Genomic DNA, 17865 nt, shown 5'->3' with positions numbered 1-17865 from the left:
GTCTGGGCACGAAGAGGGATGGAAAAGCATCCTGTTTTGAGCAAAGGAGAGCGGAGCCACCTGTCCCTGGAAAATGTATTGCAGCGTGTGTGTGTGCTTGGGTATCTGCTGTGAAGTATTCCTCTCCTCTGCTGGTGGATCCCAGCAGCAAGAGAGAAACTGTTGTGCTGCTGCCCAAGACCAGTCATGTAACAACTCCCTTACAGCATCCCTGAGGCAGAAGATGGAGAGAGAAGTGGGAAGCTACAGGGAGGGGGAAAACTAACTTCCGCCAATCCCACCCCATCACACTGACTCTCCCTTTCCCTCTTCTTTGTTCCCCTTCCATTTCTTTCTTTCCTCTTCCTTCTTCCTACTTTTCCTGTTCTCCCCAACCCTGCTGGCATCCACAGCTGCTGCTATGAAGCAGTCATGCGGCCCAGGCCCTGGGTCTGCAGGGTGAGGTTTTATCCCTCTAGATTGTAAGCTACTGTGGGACCAGAAGGGAGGAAGCAGAATAGGAAATGCAAAAATGAATTAAAAAGGAAAGAGCAAAGGGAGGTAGAGAGAGACCAGAAGAGCAAAGCATTTAACTCAACATCTAAGTGACATTAAGTGATTAATGTTAATTCACTTAACTTTAAGCGAACAGTAACTTAAATATTTAAGTGAGCAAACTTTCCTTTCTTATAGGAAAAGTCCAATTCTTCTACTCTTTTCTGGGTTTTACCTAAATGCATCCATCAACTCAGCTGACTTTCAACAATATATAGGTTTATTTGTTTAATAGTATCTGTTTAGCTCCTACTATGTGTCAAGCACCATTCTAAGTGCTGGGCTACATGCAAGTTTATCAGGGCGGACAGTTTGCCCCACGTGGGGCTCACGGTCTAGGTAGGAGGGAGAACAGGCACTGAATCCATTTTGCAGTTGAGGTAACTGAGCCACAGGGAAGTAATGTGGCTTCACCAAGGTCACATAGCAGAGCCAGGATTAGAACTAAAGTCCTCTGGCTTCCAGGCCCAGGTTTTATCCACTTCCTATTTCCTATTTCCCCTCTATTCACCTATCTAGAACTTCACCTGCTAAAATTTTAATATCTGGTTCTGGGGGGAACATAAATGAAGTGAATCTGAACATGCAGAAGTATTTGTTTTTTAATGAATTTTGTTGTCGCAAATGTAGGCTTGTTTCTAAATGCTGCATCGCTGGTTTTCGTTTCATTCAGCCTAAAACGAAAGAAATGTTCTCAACAAACTCCATAAAATAATATCAAGATGAAAACATTTATCAAGCAGAAACAGGAATATAAAAACAAATGGGAACACTCTTCACCTTTGCAAAATAGATTTTAGTCAGACCCGCTACCCACCTGAGGTGGGAAGTGAGAAATATCCCTTAAACCATTGACTTTGTAATGTGTTTCAACAGCCATGCAGAGTGGAACAGTCTGAGTACCTCATTTCTACCTTTTTCGTCATTATTTTACTGCTGCACTGCAGTTTGAGATTTACCTATCTTAAATGTTAATTGGATCCACAGAAGACTGAGCAGAGGCAGTACTCCTGAGGCTAAAGTCAACCTCATGAGTAGAAGCTGCTAGAGTATAATCCAAAAAATGCTTAGGAATTTTTCAAGTCGTAACGTAATTTTGAAAAAAGATAATGAGCACGGCCTAGTGGAAAGGCCTTGGTTCTAATTCTGGCTCCACCACTTATCTTGTGGGTGACCTTGGGCAAGTCACTAAACTTCTCTGTGCCTCAGTTATCTCATTTGGTCAGTGGAGATGAAATAGCTGTTCTTCCCTAACCCCTTTTAGACTGTGAACCCCATGTGGAAAAGAGACTATGTCCGACCCGAATTTTGTGTGTCATCCCCAGTGCTTAGTACAGGGCTTGGCAAATAGGAAGTGCTCAGCAAATACCATGATAATTATTACCAAATCTTACTCCATTAACCAGAGAAAACTCAGCTCTAGGATTGTGAATGATTCTGTTCTATTTACTTCTGATATGTGTGTTTGATACTCTCTGTTCATATGTGATTGTTTTAACTTTTATATCATCCTCACGATTTGCTCAACCACTCGTGGTTGGACAGTTCCCTTCCCTACATCCTCCCTCATGCGTGGAACTCCCTCCCCATAGAGCAGAGGTCTGGGTCTCAGAAGTTCATGGTTTCTAATCCTGGCTACGCCACTTGTCTGCTGTGTGAGCTTGGGCAAGTCACTTTAATTCTCTAGGCCTCGGTTACCTCATCTGTAAAATGAGGATTGAGACTGTGAGCCCCATGTGGGACAGGGACTCTGTCCAACACGATTTCCTTGTCTCCACCCCAGCATGTAGTACTGTCCCTGGCACATATTAAGTGCTTAATGAATACTACAATTAGTATTGTTATAATCATTATTATTATATCTGACAATCCACCACTCTCCCCATTTTAAAACCCTCCCCACAAGAATATAAATATTCCTACTATTTCCTTTGCTCCTAATCTATTTTAATGTCTTTCTCCCCGTAGACTGAATATGTCTTGAGGGCAGGGGTCACATTTACCACCTCTGTTGTATTGTACTCTCTCAAGGGCTTAGTACAGTGCTCTCCACAACAGTAAGTGCTCAATAAATACCTTTGATTGGTTGATCATAGAATGAAGCCTGTGATAAAAACATTGAATGGAAGCCTCCATGGAAGGGCCTTGATTATCCTGCAGACCTGTGGTCTTCAAACCCCCACCTTGAGCCCTCCCCAGAGTCAACCGACAGCACAACCTTTGCATACAAAGCTTACATTCAACAACTTCTTTCCTATAATTGTCAATTCCCTCCCTCTGACCATCCTTTCCTTCCTTCCTGATCTAATAATAATAGTAATAATAATAACTGTGATATTTAAGTTGTTACTCTGTGCCAAGCACTGTTCTAAGTGCTGAGGTTAGATGCAAGGTAATCAGGTTGGACACAGTTCCCTTCCTACATGGGGGTCACGATCTTAATCCCCACTTTACAGATGTGGTAAGTGAGGCAAAGTGAAGTGATTTGTCTAAGAACAGACAGCAGACATGTGGCAGAGCTGGGATTAGAACCCACGTCCTTTGACTTCCAGGCCCGGGCTCTTTCTCCTAGACCACCTCTCTCACTACACCCCAAATTTGCCTCTCCCTTTCTCCCTGATACACTCAAATTTACTCCCATGCACAAAGATTTTCTTTTTCTTTCCTCTACCCATTCTCCACCCTCTCAGGGTCAAACCTGGAGAGTTTCCAGTCTTCTACCAGTCTTGACTAAAGGAGGGAGAGTCGAGCAAAGGCCAACCCATTTCATTCCTAGCTTGGCCAGTGGCTAACGAGCGGAAGGCCATCCGCTACAAGTCAAAACTCACCTTTGCCGGGCATCAGTGGCATGGGAGAGAGTCGGGGGCGGAGACTCGGGTTTACTGCGCGGAAGAAGGCAATGGTAAACCGCTTCCATATTTTTACCAAGAAAACATCACCAGAACGAATGCAGACCAAAGTGGAGGATTCTGGGAGAGAGGTGTTCATTATCTCGCTATGGGTTGGAGATGACTCGACAGCATAAGACACTCCCCTCTGAGTGACTTATATACTTGGTTCTATATCTTTTAATAATAATGATAGTATTTCTTAAGAGCTTACTATGTTGAAGCACTGTTCTAAGCGCTGGGGTAGATACAAGGTGATCAGGTTGTCCCACGTAGGGCTCACATCCTTAATCCCCATTTTCAGATGAGGTAACTGAGACACAGAGAAGTTGAGTGACGTCCAAAGTCACACAGCTGACAAGTGGCTGTGCCGGAATTAGAACCCATGACCTCCGACTCCCAAGCCCAGCTCTTTCCACTGCTTCGCTGTAAGCGCTTGACAGTCACCCATCCTCAGCCCCAAAGCACTTATGGACATCCGTGGAATTTATTTTAATGTCCGTCCTCCCCCGCTAGACTATAAGCTCCTTTTGGGCAAGAAACGCATCTACCGACCCCCTCCCTTCAGCCACGCTCACAAACATGGATAAGATCGCATTGTCAGTAATAACATTTTTGAAAGCGTAGACTAGCTACACAGAAATTAATTTTAAAAAACCTACTGTCATCACCTGTTTTCCCACCAAAACAACCATTCTGCTATCAGCAGCAGCAGCTTAATTTAGAAATATGCTGAGGTGGACCCACTGAGGGAAGGGAGGTGTTTTTTGGATGCTGGAACAACTTCCTGTGGTGCCTGTTGAAGCTGAATATTTACTTTCTTTGGTGGCCCATGGAGATGACACCCGGGTGACTTCAGGTATTCAGAGGCAGCCTGTAGTCAGGGAGAAAGAGTGCCATAGCCCAAGTTGCCATTATTGTTTATATTATTAAAGTTGGATCTTCTTTTCTTCTTGTACTAAATAACTCTTCTTGCAAGTCACAGAAGAAGTCATTCTTTGGGCAATTGCCTTTTTATTTATAAACCTGAAGTTCAATTCTCATTAAACTTATTTACTGTTTCATGATTTTCAGCCTGAGAATTTGCCTCCCTGATTCTTTATTTTTTTTAAAAGAAAAACACCGCATTTTTCAGCTAGTAACCCTCTCAACAGCCAATAATCAAAACATGATTTAGCATTCACAGGAACACATCCATTTCTCAGCATGGTTTATAGACTCTGAAGAGTTCAATCAGTACCTTATTTACAAAGGACCACTATTACAGTGGCAATTAAATAACTATACTTGATATATTCCATTTTACATAGTTGAATATGAATGGAGGAGGTATCAGACTTAAAGCTGATGAAATTCAGTCAATTCAGGCTCATTAATATTATATTTATAATTGTCTTTCTTCAATTATTTACTTATTCTATTGACTCTAGATGACCTAGGTGGCAGAACTTAGATGTCCTTCCTGATCCCCTGTTCCAGTAGTAGTAATAGGATTTATTAAGCTCTTACTGTGTGCAGAGCACTCTGCGAAGTGTACTAAGAACGTATGGTTGAGAGCCGTGGTCCCTCTGTCCCTCAAGGGGCATTTGCAATCTGAAACTAAAAACAGAGAGACAGATATGTAAGGATCTGTTGGACTCTGAACTTTGTCCAGAGTAATGTTGTTTTGGATTTATATCATTTTCCCTTCCCTTTCCATCCCTGCTAATATATTCCATGCGACTTTGGTCACTACCCAATAGTAACTGTGACATTTATTAAAAGCTATTTGCCAAGCCTGTTGCAGATTCAAGATAACCAGCCCAGACGCAATTCCTCTCCCACAGTTTATGAAGTAGAGGGAACAGCAATTAAATGCCTATTTTACAGAGGAGGAAACTAAGGTACGGAGAAGTGAAGCGACTTGCCCAAGGTCACACAGAGAAAAAGTGACCGAATCTGAACATGAATCCAGCTTCTGGACTTTCAGGCCTGTGCTTTTCTGCAAGGCTGCTGTTTCGCATCCTAGGAGAGGCAATCAAGGAAACAGAAGAGGATGACTGGGGCACTCGAGAGCTTTTTAATATAGGCTGGTAGAGTCTTCAAAATGCAAATTATTCAATGGTATTTATTGAACCCTGTTTGCAGAGCCCTGTACTAAGCGCTTGGGAGAGCACAATACAACCGAGTTGGTAGACGTGCCCTCAGAGAGTTTAAGTCTAGACGGGTGCGGCCGGAGCAGAGTTTCTAGTGCCTCAGTTACCTCATCTGTAAAATGTGAATTAATAATGTTGGTATTTGTTAAGCGCTTACTATGTGCCGAGCACTGTTCTAAGCGCTGGGGCAGATACAGGGTGATCAGTTGTCCCTCGTGAGGCTCACAGTCTTCAGCCCCATTTTACAGATGAGGGAACTGAGGCACAGAGAAGCTAAATGACTTGCCCAAAGTCATCCAGCTGACAAGTGGCGGAGCCGGGATTCGAACCCACGACCTCTGACTCCCAAGCCCGGGCTCTTTCCACTGAGCCACGCTGCTTCTCGAATTAAAACGGTGAGCCTCTCATGCAGCCTGGACTGTGTCCCGATTATCTCTCATCTTCCTCAGTGCTTAGTACAGTGCCTGGCACATAGTAAATGCTTAACAAATACCATTAAGAGGTTTTGGCTTTACCCAATATGACACTGAGGTGGACCGATACCTATATAAAATAATCTCTCTTCCTAGTCATATTGACTTTGGCAGATATTATAGGAATTTTTGTTTTTTTCAGCCAGTGCATCTGGTGCCTGCAATATATATTAAACCTTTTATATAGTTGAGGGATAGATGCTGCTAGAGCTGGATTAAAGGAAATTAGAATCCTTGGCAAAGTGTGTAATGATGTCCTCCAGCTAAACGAAGAGTATACAACCAAATTCCAGGTTCAAATAAGCCAAATTTAAAATAATCCAGATAGAGAAAAGAAATCTAACTTTAAAAGATCCATGTCAAATGGCATCAGAGAGGATTTATGAATCTCCATTATTATTACTATTTGCCAGAAAGTGAGGAAAAAAATGATTTCTTTCAGTCAATTATTCCAAGGCCTTGGACATTCCTGTTTATAGGCAGGTGCTTGGATAGTCTCTTCCTCATTCAGGGCACTAGGAGGACCTCTGAGTTCCCAATTACAGTAATAATAATAATAGTAATTTTGTTATTTGTTAAGCACTAACTATGCACCAAGCACTGTTCTAAGTGCTGGGATAGATACTAGGGAATCAGGTTGGACACCCTCCCTGTCCCACATGGGGCTCATGAGTAAGCAGTGTGGCTTAGTGGCAAGAGCCCGGGCTTGGGAATCGAGGATGTGGGTTCTAATCCCACCTCTCCCACATGTCTGCTGTGTGACCTTGGGTAAATCACTTAGCTTCTCTGTGCCTCAGTTACCTCATCTGTAAAATGGCGATTAAAAGTGTGAGCCCCATGTGGGACAACCTGATTACCCTGTATCTGCCCCAGGGTTTAGAACAGCGCTTAACAAATACCATAATTATTATTATCAATCCCCATTTTACAGATGAGATAACTGAGGCACAGAGAAGTGAAGTGATTTGCCCATCGGACTGGGTTATGGGCCTCTCTGAATTCCTTGTCTAACCTCAGGGAGCCTCCTCTGAGGGAGGTCCCCTCTCTCTGAGGATTGGATTCTCCACCACCTACAGAGTAATCTGCTTGGCAGGAAGGGACAAGCTAAAAATCCTTGTCACCCCCACTTAATTGAGGTCTACGATGATTGGCTTGAGACCTCACACTGACCCTTGTGACCTGCCCCGGAGCAGAATGAAGTCCCCGTGTGTACCTTGATGCTTTCAGACGAACAATTCATTTTGCTTCTGAACCCCAAACTATTCAAATGGAATATCTGTCCATCTCCTTGGAAGCACTACATTTTCTCCCAAACAACAGCTTGAGGGAAGATTGTGTTTTATATGAAGTTAGTAGTTTAAAATCACATTTTAGCCCTATGTGTTACGGGGAAGAAGATGGTTATGGGTTGTCAAACCCATTTGTCCTTGATATTTATTGTCCATTCAACTTTAAACGTATTTGATTCAAATGGACGAAACCGGTTGTATCCATCTCGGCAGCATAAAATCGGCAACGTTTATTTGGTGCAGAGGAAAATGGGGTATTCAACCATTAGCCGTGGAGAGTTTCCTGGATGGGTGTAATGGGCATTATGGGGTTTGAAGCCCAGCTCGACCTTGTAGTTGAAGCCTTCCCTTGTCCAGATCCGGCCGTGGTCACTCCCCGGATGACCATGAGACAAATTTGAGAAAGCCTCTCCCGGCTTCAGTTCTCATCTTCCCATCCTTCCCTACATTTACTTAAAATGGGAACTTTGATCGCAGGGTGAGGGTGTGCCAGGAACTCAGTGCAACTTGGAGGAATGTAGCATAGCCCTGAAGAGGCTTAGTACCTTCTTCTGACACCTGCAAATTAAAAGCAGGAAGCTGCAGAGATCATTCAGCTATCTGGCTGTCCTGACAGACTGTGCTTTTGCTGTTGATTTTCAGCGAGGATGTCTTGCAGCTTTACAACCATACCGGTTAGTCAGTTGGATCTGTGGCCCCAGAACAGCTTTATTCGTTTTTCTGGGGCAGGTGGAGCATCTGTAGCCGTAGAATATGCGGGCACAACCAGAGCAGTCACAGGGAACATGTTTAGACTCATGTTAGAGGGCAGATAATTTTATCACGGTCAGGGGTTAGGGAATGTCTCTGTTGTATTGTTGTGTTGTACTCTCCCAAGTTCTTAGTAGGGTGCCCTGCACACAGTAAGGGGTCAGTTAATGTGATTGATTGGTTGATTGATTGAAATAAATTACAGGTAAACAATCTAATTTGAAGGAAGATTAGACCCACCAAAAAGTACTGCTATTTTGCCAATCCTCCCCTCCCTGATAATAAGTTTACTGCCCCAATAAATTGTAAACTACTTGAGGGTAGGGATTGTGCTTACTTGAGGGTATATGCATACCTATAAACCATTTATTTATAATAATGTCTGCCTCCCCCTCTAGGCTGTAAGCTCATTGTGGGCAAGGAAAGTATCTTCCAACACTGTTGTATTATACTCTCCCAAGTGCTTAGTACAGTTCTCTGCACACAGTATGCACTCGATAAATATCATAGATGTGATAGATTTTGAGCAAATGTGGAACATTTTTCATTTGTGTAGCAGTGAAAATCCTTAGATTCGAAGTGGATCAATGCTGCCTGGGCCATGCTACTTTTCTTTGCTATTTCTTGAAGGCAGAGAATGCTTCACTTGCTCATTTTGTATTTCCCAAGCTCGTAGTACAGTGAATTATGGTACTACTACTAGTAGAAATTTTAGTCTTTCAATCATATTTTTGGAGCGCTTAACTGGGTGTAAAGCACTGTGCTAAGTGCTTGGAAAATACAATTCAACGGTAAATAGACAGAGCCTTTGCCCACAACAAGCTTACAATGTAGAGAACTGTAGATACTACTATTTCCAACACTGCTATTCTACCACTACTGCGTCACTACGTTATGTTGCGTGTCCAGCATAGCCCATTTGACATCTCAGCGTGGCTCAGTGGAAAGAGCCCGGGTTTGGGAGACAGAGGTCATGGGTTCGAATCCCTGCTCTGTCACTCGGCAGCTGTGTGACTGTGGGCAAGTCACAACTTCTCTGTGCCTCAGTTATCTGGAAAATGAGGATGAAGACTGTGAGCCTCACGTGGGACAACCTTATTACCCTGTATCTACCCCAGCGCTTAGAACAGTGCTCTGCACATAGTAAGTGCTTAACAAATACCAACATTATTATTATTATTGTTAAGGACACTCAGTGATCCTCCCCCTGAAATAAGTCTTTGCAGATTAAGAGATTCTTAATACAGATACAGATTCTTCGGGCATGTTCAAAGCAGAAAACTAATAACAGAGCATAGGTTTCAATAGTATAGAAGTTGTCCAACAGATCTTGAATGGACCCAGCTATGGATGGCCGCCCCCATCTTCCACAGATTCCTAACTTAAGCCCAGGGGGTCCCACCCGACTGCAATGCTGCCATACTTTCTTTAGCAAACCACTCTTCCTAGGCCATGCCATCCACTGCTTCTTCCCTCCTAGCTCTGCCTGCTGTGCATCAGCTCCTAAGGCAAACACTTGTTATGGATTCCCTTCCCCTCAGGTGTTTTTTTTTTTTCTTTTTCAGTTTTCTAGATCATCCTGTTCCTTGCCTCAATGCTTATTTCCCGCCTGTGTGCATCAGCTGAATGATTGGCAACCTGCGTAAAACAGTTTCCCTTTGGGGGAGCGGGGGATGGGAGGTGGGGGTGCCTGAAGAGTGAGCTCTTTTTGGTTCTGGAACTTTCTGGAAGCATCTGACAATTTCTCTCTATAAATGGAAGGAGCTCTCTTAGCCTGAACTGTGACATCCACTCCTTTGTATGTTGCGTTTAATGCTTTTACATTTGCCAGGAAAATATTTTGCATAAATCATAGGCTGACCCAAGGGGATTCCACCAAAATTAGATTCAGCAATTGCTTTCTTGACGTGGAGAATTCAGAGGAGATAAACAATGACTGAAAAAGAAAGGCCAATTTTTCTGTCTCCTCCTTAGGCACAGGCAACTCTTCGGGGAACAGGTGAGCTGTAAAAAAAATCTCCCTCTTTTTTTCTTTTTCCCACAGAAAGTAGTTTAAAATACACACTGGTTGACTTTCTAGCTCAGTCTGTTCCCAGCTGGAGTCTGATGATGCAATTCCCAGCAACAACCTTCCTTTCAAAATTGCCATTTTTCATTGTTCTTCACTTCTGGGAGAATTTCTTGTTATTTTTAGAAGTCTTCAGTTATTTCTTTGATCATTAATCCTTTTCATGGCAAAGAAAATTTATCATGTCCCTATCACCCTGCTTGGTAATGGACTTTGGAAGCATGAGGGTATCTGAAACATTTGTCCAAAAAATTTTTTTGTTGTTGTTTTATTTTTTAAAAGGTGACTTTGTCATTAGGATGTGTTTTCTTCTGGGAATTTACTCTTTTGTAATTCATTATCTTCATTTTAAATAAGTGGAAAGCCTGTGGTTTGCATTTTTTTTTAAAGGAGTGCCAACATATTTAAAAAAATCATTTCTCCAGGTGAATGAAAATGATCAATTTAGAGACAATAATAATAATAATAATGATGTTGGTATTTGTTAAGCACTTACTATGTGTAGAGCACTGTTCTAAGTGCTGGGGTAGACACAGGGGAATCAGGTTGTCCCACGTGGGGCTCACAGTCTTCATCCCCATTTTACAGATGAGGGAACTGAGACACAGAGAAGTGAAGTGACTTGCCCACAGTCACACAGCTGACAAGTGGCAGAGCTGGGATTTGAACTCATGACCTCTGACTCCAAAGCCCAGGCTCTTTCCACTGAGCCACGCTGCTTCTCTGATCAGGTAGGATCAGGTAGGAATTCTCAAGAGGTCTCCGATCGATTTTTTCATGAGTCTACTATCCTCTCTTCATCTTTCTCCTGCTTCCAGCCTTTTCTCAAGAGACGATCTCCTGCCTGCTCTCTAAATCCGTCTCCTCTCCCTGGACCACTGACCCCATTCCCTTTCACATCCTAAAAGTAATTACCCCCTATTCATCACCCCGCTGCTCCCTCTCTGCTGTCTTGATCCTCTCATTCCCTGTTGGCTCCTTCCCTCCTGCCTTCATCCGTACCCAAGTCTTCCCCATGCTTAAAATCCCTCTCTCAATCCAACAACCCGCTTGCACCCAACTATCACCCATCTCCCTGCAGATTCCAGGAACAAGTCAGTTATCTCTGCTGCCTTTCCTTCCTCTCCACTGGTTCTCTTCTTGAGTCACTCCAATCAGGCTTTTGACCCCTTCTTCACTCTCAGATGGCTCTGTCTAAGGCCACCGGTGACCTCTTGATATCCAAACCCAACGAGCTCTCCTCGGTTCTAATCCTTTTTGTTCTGTGGCACTGTCGATCACTCCCTGCCCTTGGAGACACTGTTAGGCCAGGGATTTACTGGCATGGTACTAATCTGAGTCTCCTCTTATGGTTCGGATCACTCCTCCCCAGTTTGGTTTGCAGGATCCTCTACTGCCTCTCATGAATTAACTGTGTCTCTATTCTGGGCCCCCTTTTCTTTTCACTCTAAAATGCATTTTTATGGGGAGTTCATAGTAAGCACTTAACAAATAGCATTATTATTATTATCTACTTACATGGCTCTATGAGGACGACTGCCCTAACTATCTCTCTTGGCCCATCGTCTTAACTAACCTGCTTGTCCTCTTGCCTCCAGTACATCTCCACTTGGCCATCCTACCTGGACACGACTGAAACTGAACTACTCTTCTTTCCTCCTAGAACAACTCTTCCTTCTAACTTTCCTATCTCCATGAATAACACCATGAGCCTCCCCGTTCTAGGAGCTCTCAACCTCCTCACCTGCCCTCTCTTCCACACACATCTTCCTAACAAGTCTGCCTTGTTCTCCCAAGAGACTTCCAATCTTTTGATTTCTTCCAATTTTCTCAAGTCGCCATGCCCCATTTAGCCTCCATATACAAAATGCTTTCGCTTGACAACCAAATTGACACCCTCGACACCACCCCCTCTACTGAACTCAATTCATTTGTTCCCCTGTCCATTCGTTGATCTTGTACCACTAATCCACAGCCCTAGATCACCTCCACAGTCCATTTCTTCAACACTGTGCTTGAGCCACAGAAGAAATCTGGATATCAGGCTGACTTTATCCACCTTCATCCTTGCTTGCCTTAATTCTGCCCTCTCCTCTGCCCTGAAAAAGTATTTCTTCTTCCTTACTGACACCCGTGCCCATTGCCCTTACCAGTTGTTCCAGATGTTTAACTCTTTCCTCGAATCCCTTGTTCCTCCACCCCACCCATCTATTCTTCACTCCGCTGCCCGGCTCATCTTCCTGCAGAAACGATCTGGGCATGTCGCTCCCCTTCTTAAACAACTCCAGTGGTTGCCTATCAACCTCCGCTCCAAACAAAAACTCCTCACTCTAGGCTTCGAGGCTCTCCATCACCTTGCCCCTTCCTACCTCTCCTCCCTTCTCTCTTTCTACCGCCCACCCCGCACGCTCCGCTCCTCTGCCGCCCACTTCCTCACCGTCCCTCGGTCTCCGCCTATCCCGCTGTCGACCCCTGGGCCATGTCCTCCCGCGGTCCTGGAATGCCCTCCCTCCTCACCTCGCCAAACTGATTCTCTTCCCCTCTTCAAAACCCTACTTAAAACTCACCTCCTCCAAGAGGCCTTCCCAGACTGAGCTCCTCTACTCCCTCTACCACCCCCCCTTCACCTCTCCGCAGCTTAACCCTCTTTTCCCCCAATTTCCCTCTGCTCCTCCTCCTCTCCCTTCCCATCCCCTCAGCACTGTACTCGTCTGCTCAACTGTATATATTTATTACCCTATTTATTTTGTTAATGAAATGTACATCGCCTTGATTCTATTTAGTCGCCATCGGTTTTTACGAGATGTTCTTCCCCTTGACTCTATTTATCGCCATCGTTCTTGTCTGTCCGTCTCCCCCGATTAGACTGTAAGCCCGTCAAACGGCAGGGACTGTCTCTATCTGTTGCCGACTTGTTCATTCCAAGCGCTTAGTACAGTGCTCTGCACATAGTAAGCGCTAGATAAATACTATTGAATGAATGAATGAATTAAATACCTTTCCATTTATTCCCTCCTCCTGCCTCTTCTTCAACTCTCCCATTTTTCCACATTATTTTCCTACAAAAATGCTCAGACCATGTTTCCCTACTCCTCAAGAACCTCCAGTGGTTGCCCATCCACCTCTGCATCAAACAGAAACTCCTTACCATCCTCTTTAAAGCACTTGATCACCTTACCTCCTCCTACCTTATGTCGCTGCTCTCCTACTACAACCCAGCCTGCAAACTTCACTCCTCTAATGCTAGCCTATTCACTGTGCCTCGATATCCCCTAGCTTACTGCCAACCTCTAGCCAACATCCTATCTCTAGCCTGGAGCACTCTCCCACTTCATATCCAACAAACAATTACTCTCCCTACTTTCAGAAGTTTATTGAAGGCCGGAGGAGAGGACAGGCCTTCTGTGACTAAGCCCTCATTTCCCCTTCTCCCACTCTCTTCTTTATTGCCCTTGCACTTGAATTTGCTCCCTTAATTTCCCCTTCCTCAGCCTCACAGCACTTATGTTAATATCCATAATTAATTTTATTTATATTCACTTCTGCATCTCCCTTTAGGCTGTATGCTCATTGTGTGCGGGAACGTGTCTATCAACTCTTTCATATTGCTGTTTTGTACTCTCCCAGTTGCTTAGTACAGTGCTCTGCACACAATGAGTGTGCAATAAATACAATTGGTTGATTGATAAACATTTCTGCAGGGCTCTTCTCCCCAAAGAATCACTTGGCACACATTTCTCCACTCCTAAAAGCTCTTCATCAGCTCCCCATGTCTCTCTGCATCAAGAAAAGCTCCTCATAATTGGCTTCAAGGCTTACACATTGTGTTGAGTTTGCTTCACAGTCCCTCCTCCTCAGTGTTGACAGGCAAGGTCAAAAGATCATTGAGTGTTCTTACCGGTAGCAATCCCTTTTGGTTTGCAGTGGGGCTGGATTCATCTGCTATAGCTTGAGGGGGGTCATAAAGTTTCTTTAATGGGAAGAAAGAGATCCTAGTTTGGGGGTGGTCAACAAATTTCTGGATCAGTGATAATGTGCGTGGGAGACTTGGGGAATGTGTTGTGCACAACAGTTTCTTCCAAATACCGTGCTGCGTTCCACCCAGACAGATGCCAGGTGTCGGAAGAACGTTCTGTGGTTGTTCCCTCACGTTTTATCCCAAATGCCCACTTGAAATCACGTGTTATAGAGAACTGACAGTGTGGAGAATTTTTGTTCTTTCAAAGCCATGCTAGCTGAGTACAACCTTTAAATGGGCTACAATTTCAGGGTTAAACAGGCACCTTAAACACTATTAATCATCATCTTCTACTTTTTTGTCTTATGAGAGTGCACCCGAAAGGCTGTTTTCATTCATTATAATAAACCTTATATAATCTTAACCTGATTCTGTCTTCCTCTAGCAGCTCACTTCCCTGAAAATAGCCTTGAAAGAGGCCCTCATTTCCAAGCTCAGACAACCAAGTTCCATCTGTGTGGTTTTCTTATGCCCCTTCCCATTTCTCCGAGAGAAAACTGAGCCCTGTCATCCTGACTTCATCTTCTCTCCAGGTCCCCACCATTCCTCCCTCATTTCCATTTGGTTCCCTCTAGAGACAGGTGGATTGGAGCGTCACTGCATAGGTTACAGCTGGACAATCTAGAGAATAGTGAGAGTGCTCTTACCCAAACAACCTTTGCTCTATAAAATCTTCCTGGCTTTCCCGAGAAGAGGGAGGCAGCCCGGCCCTAGAACCATCTGGTTGTTTCTCATCAGAACAATGATGACGAAAGGAGACAACGGTTCAGTGGGTCCGTGGATTGCCTCAATGATTCAATCATTCATTCAATCGTTTTTATTGAGCATTTACCGTGTGCAGAGCACTGTACTGAGCTCTTGGGAGAGTACCATACAACAGTAAACAGACACATTCCCTGCCCACATCGAGCTTGGGTCCGCAGACTGTGTGAATGGCTAAAAGCCTTCAAGGGCTGTTGGGAAGACCGATTCAATCTGTGCTTGCTCGACCCAAAGTGGTAAACCGAGCCCGCCAAAACCCTGATCAATAAACCGAGGCCCCCCAACAACCTTCTCAAAGGTACCAAAATAGTCCACATTAAAGGGGGCCCTTTGCAGAGAGAGTTTCTTGGCCTAGTTGGTCAAACTAGGCCAACATCAGATTGCTATGCATCTTCCTTGGTTTTTGCGCTCTTATTGGAAACCGTGACTAATACAGTCGCCGTTACTAGATTACTTTGGTGCAGTTACATGAGGCCATGTTGAGTGACTCAGTGCAGAGGTTGTTCCAAGCGATTTAGAAGTTCATCAAGCTACCTGTCCTGGCAAAGAATGGGTCTGCCACTCCACAAGACAGCTGAAAGAGAGGTAGTGTATAATCAATGCCAACCCCTTGCCGTATTCTCCTTCTGGCCTAGAACTCCTTATCCTTTGTCAGCTGTGTAACTGTGGGCAAGTCACTTCACTTCTCTGTGCCTCAGTTCCCTCTTCTGTAAAATGGGGGTGATGACTGTGAGCCTCAAGTGGGACAACCTCATTCCCCTGTATCTACCCCAGGGCTTAGAACAGTGCTCTGCACATAGTAAGCGCTTAACAAATGCCAACATTATTATATACAACAGACCACCACTCTCCCTACCTTTAAAGTCTTATTAAAGTCATATCTCCTCCAAGGAGGCTTCCCTGATTACTCATCCATGGACTTGGATCTGCAGCCTTGAAGTATTTGATATTCACTTCACCCTGATCCCCAAAGCACTTTGATACATATCCATAATATCTTTTAATATCTGCCTCCCCCGTAGACTATAAGCTTCTTGTGGGCAGAGAACATGTCTACCAATGCTTATGTAATGTGCTCTCTCTCTCAAGTACTTAGTACAGTGCTCTGCACACAGTAAGGGCTCATTTAATACCACTGATTGATTGAGAGGAGGATCCCAGGCAGAGATTGGGAAATGATTGGGAAATGGCTTTCAAGCTGAGAGTACTGGGGCAACGTGCTGCCATTGCGGATATTGATGCCCTAGTCTGAATCAGGACCACATAGAAGGATCCCATTATTCATAATAATAATAATAGCAATAATAATAATGGTATCTTTTAAGTGATTACTGTGTGCCAGACACTTTTCTAAGAGCTGGGGTAGATACAAGATAATAGGGTCGGACACACTATGCGTCCCTCATAGGGCTCACAGTCCAAGAACCCATTTTACAGATGAGGGAACTGAGAGAAGTTGAGTGACTTGCCCAAGGGCACACAGTAGGCAAGTGGAAATTGGAACCCATGATCCTTCTGACTCCCAGGCCGGTGCTCTACCCACTAGGCCACGCTGCTACATTCCCTGCCTCCCAGGTTACCGATCTCCCCCAGATCAGCAACCAACATGTCCCATATCATCAGCAGCCACAGCGTGGCCCTCCTTCCTGGACCTAACTTGGGGGAAACTGAGGAATTGTATTTTTTATGGTATTTGTTAAGCATTTACTAGGTGTCAAGGACTCTTCTCAGCACTGGGATTAACTAGGTCAGGGACAGTACCTGTCCCACATGGGCTTCACAGTCTAAGTAGGAGGGAGACCAGGTATTGAATCCCCCATTTTATAGTTGAGGTAACTGAGGCATAAGGAACTCAAGTGACTTGCCCAAGGTCACACAGCAGGCAAGTGACAGAGCTAGGACTAGAACCCAGGTCCTCTGATTCCTAGGTCCATCCTTTATCCACTCGGTTATGCTGCTTCCCAACTGATTTGTCTCTTCCTAGTCCAGGACAACTGAACTATTTGTTAATAATAATAATAATAAAATTGTGATGTTTAGGCACTTAATATGCATACTAAGTTCTGGGGTAGATGAAAGATTATAAGATCGGACACAGTCCTTGCCCCGCCTGGGGCTCATATTTTACACAGGAGGGGGAATATATTTTGAATGTCTATTTTACAGAAGACAAAACCAAATGTAAGATGGCCTGTGACCTACTCAAAGTCATACAGAAGGCACGGGATGGAGCAGGGATTAGAATGCAGATCCTCTTCCTCTCAGGTCCAGGCTCTTTGCACTAGGTCACACTACTTTTGGGGTGCGTGTCCTAGACATCCTGTTAATATGTAATACGTTGATTTTATCAGGTTGGTATGAGTGGTTCTGTCCATTGGGATTTCCAAACACCAATCAGTGTTCTGGGAGTTTGGTTAAGGACTTAACTCGTACTTTGGGAAGAGCATAGCACAAGGTTTTTACACACACACACACACACACATACATATATATATATATTTATATATATATATATATACACCCAGCGGAATATACAAGAGAAGCACTCTTAGGATCAGGCAAACCCACACAAAATGACAGGGGCCTTTAAACACACTCAGTTGTTACCACTCCCAGAGAGGTGTAGTGTAGAGGACACAGAGACAACAACCTGCTACAAGTCAGGCCCCTTGAATTTCACAGCCTCCCTGGAGGGTTCAACACACAGCCACCAGTCCAGGTTCTGAGCACCGGTCATTTACACGGGCTTGGTTTTATTCCATCTGTTTGCTCACATCATCCTGCTCCGGTTGACACCGGCAGCTCCCTTGACTCTCCTGGAGGTGCTCATTCATTCATTCAGTCGTATTTATTGAGCGCTTTTACTGTGTGCAGAGCACTGTACTAAGCACTTGGAAGGTACAATTCATCAACAAATAGAGGCAAGCCCTTCCCAAGGGGCTCACAGT

At 44.3% G+C, this 17865-nt stretch overlaps 1 protein-coding gene across 1 annotated transcript in view; it reads left to right on the top strand.

Moving 5' to 3' along the window:
* Positions 1–17865, top strand: part of GABRB3 (gamma-aminobutyric acid type A receptor subunit beta3) — a 144663-nt gene that overhangs the window by 36141 nt on the left and 90657 nt on the right. The gene's annotated exons all lie outside the window — the stretch shown is intronic.

The sequence above is a fragment of the Ornithorhynchus anatinus genome, chromosome 18, assembly GCF_004115215.2.
Source record: "Ornithorhynchus anatinus isolate Pmale09 chromosome 18, mOrnAna1.pri.v4, whole genome shotgun sequence".
NCBI lineage: Eukaryota > Metazoa > Chordata > Mammalia > Monotremata > Ornithorhynchidae > Ornithorhynchus > Ornithorhynchus anatinus.
This window is presented reverse-complemented; position numbering and strand designations above follow the sequence as displayed.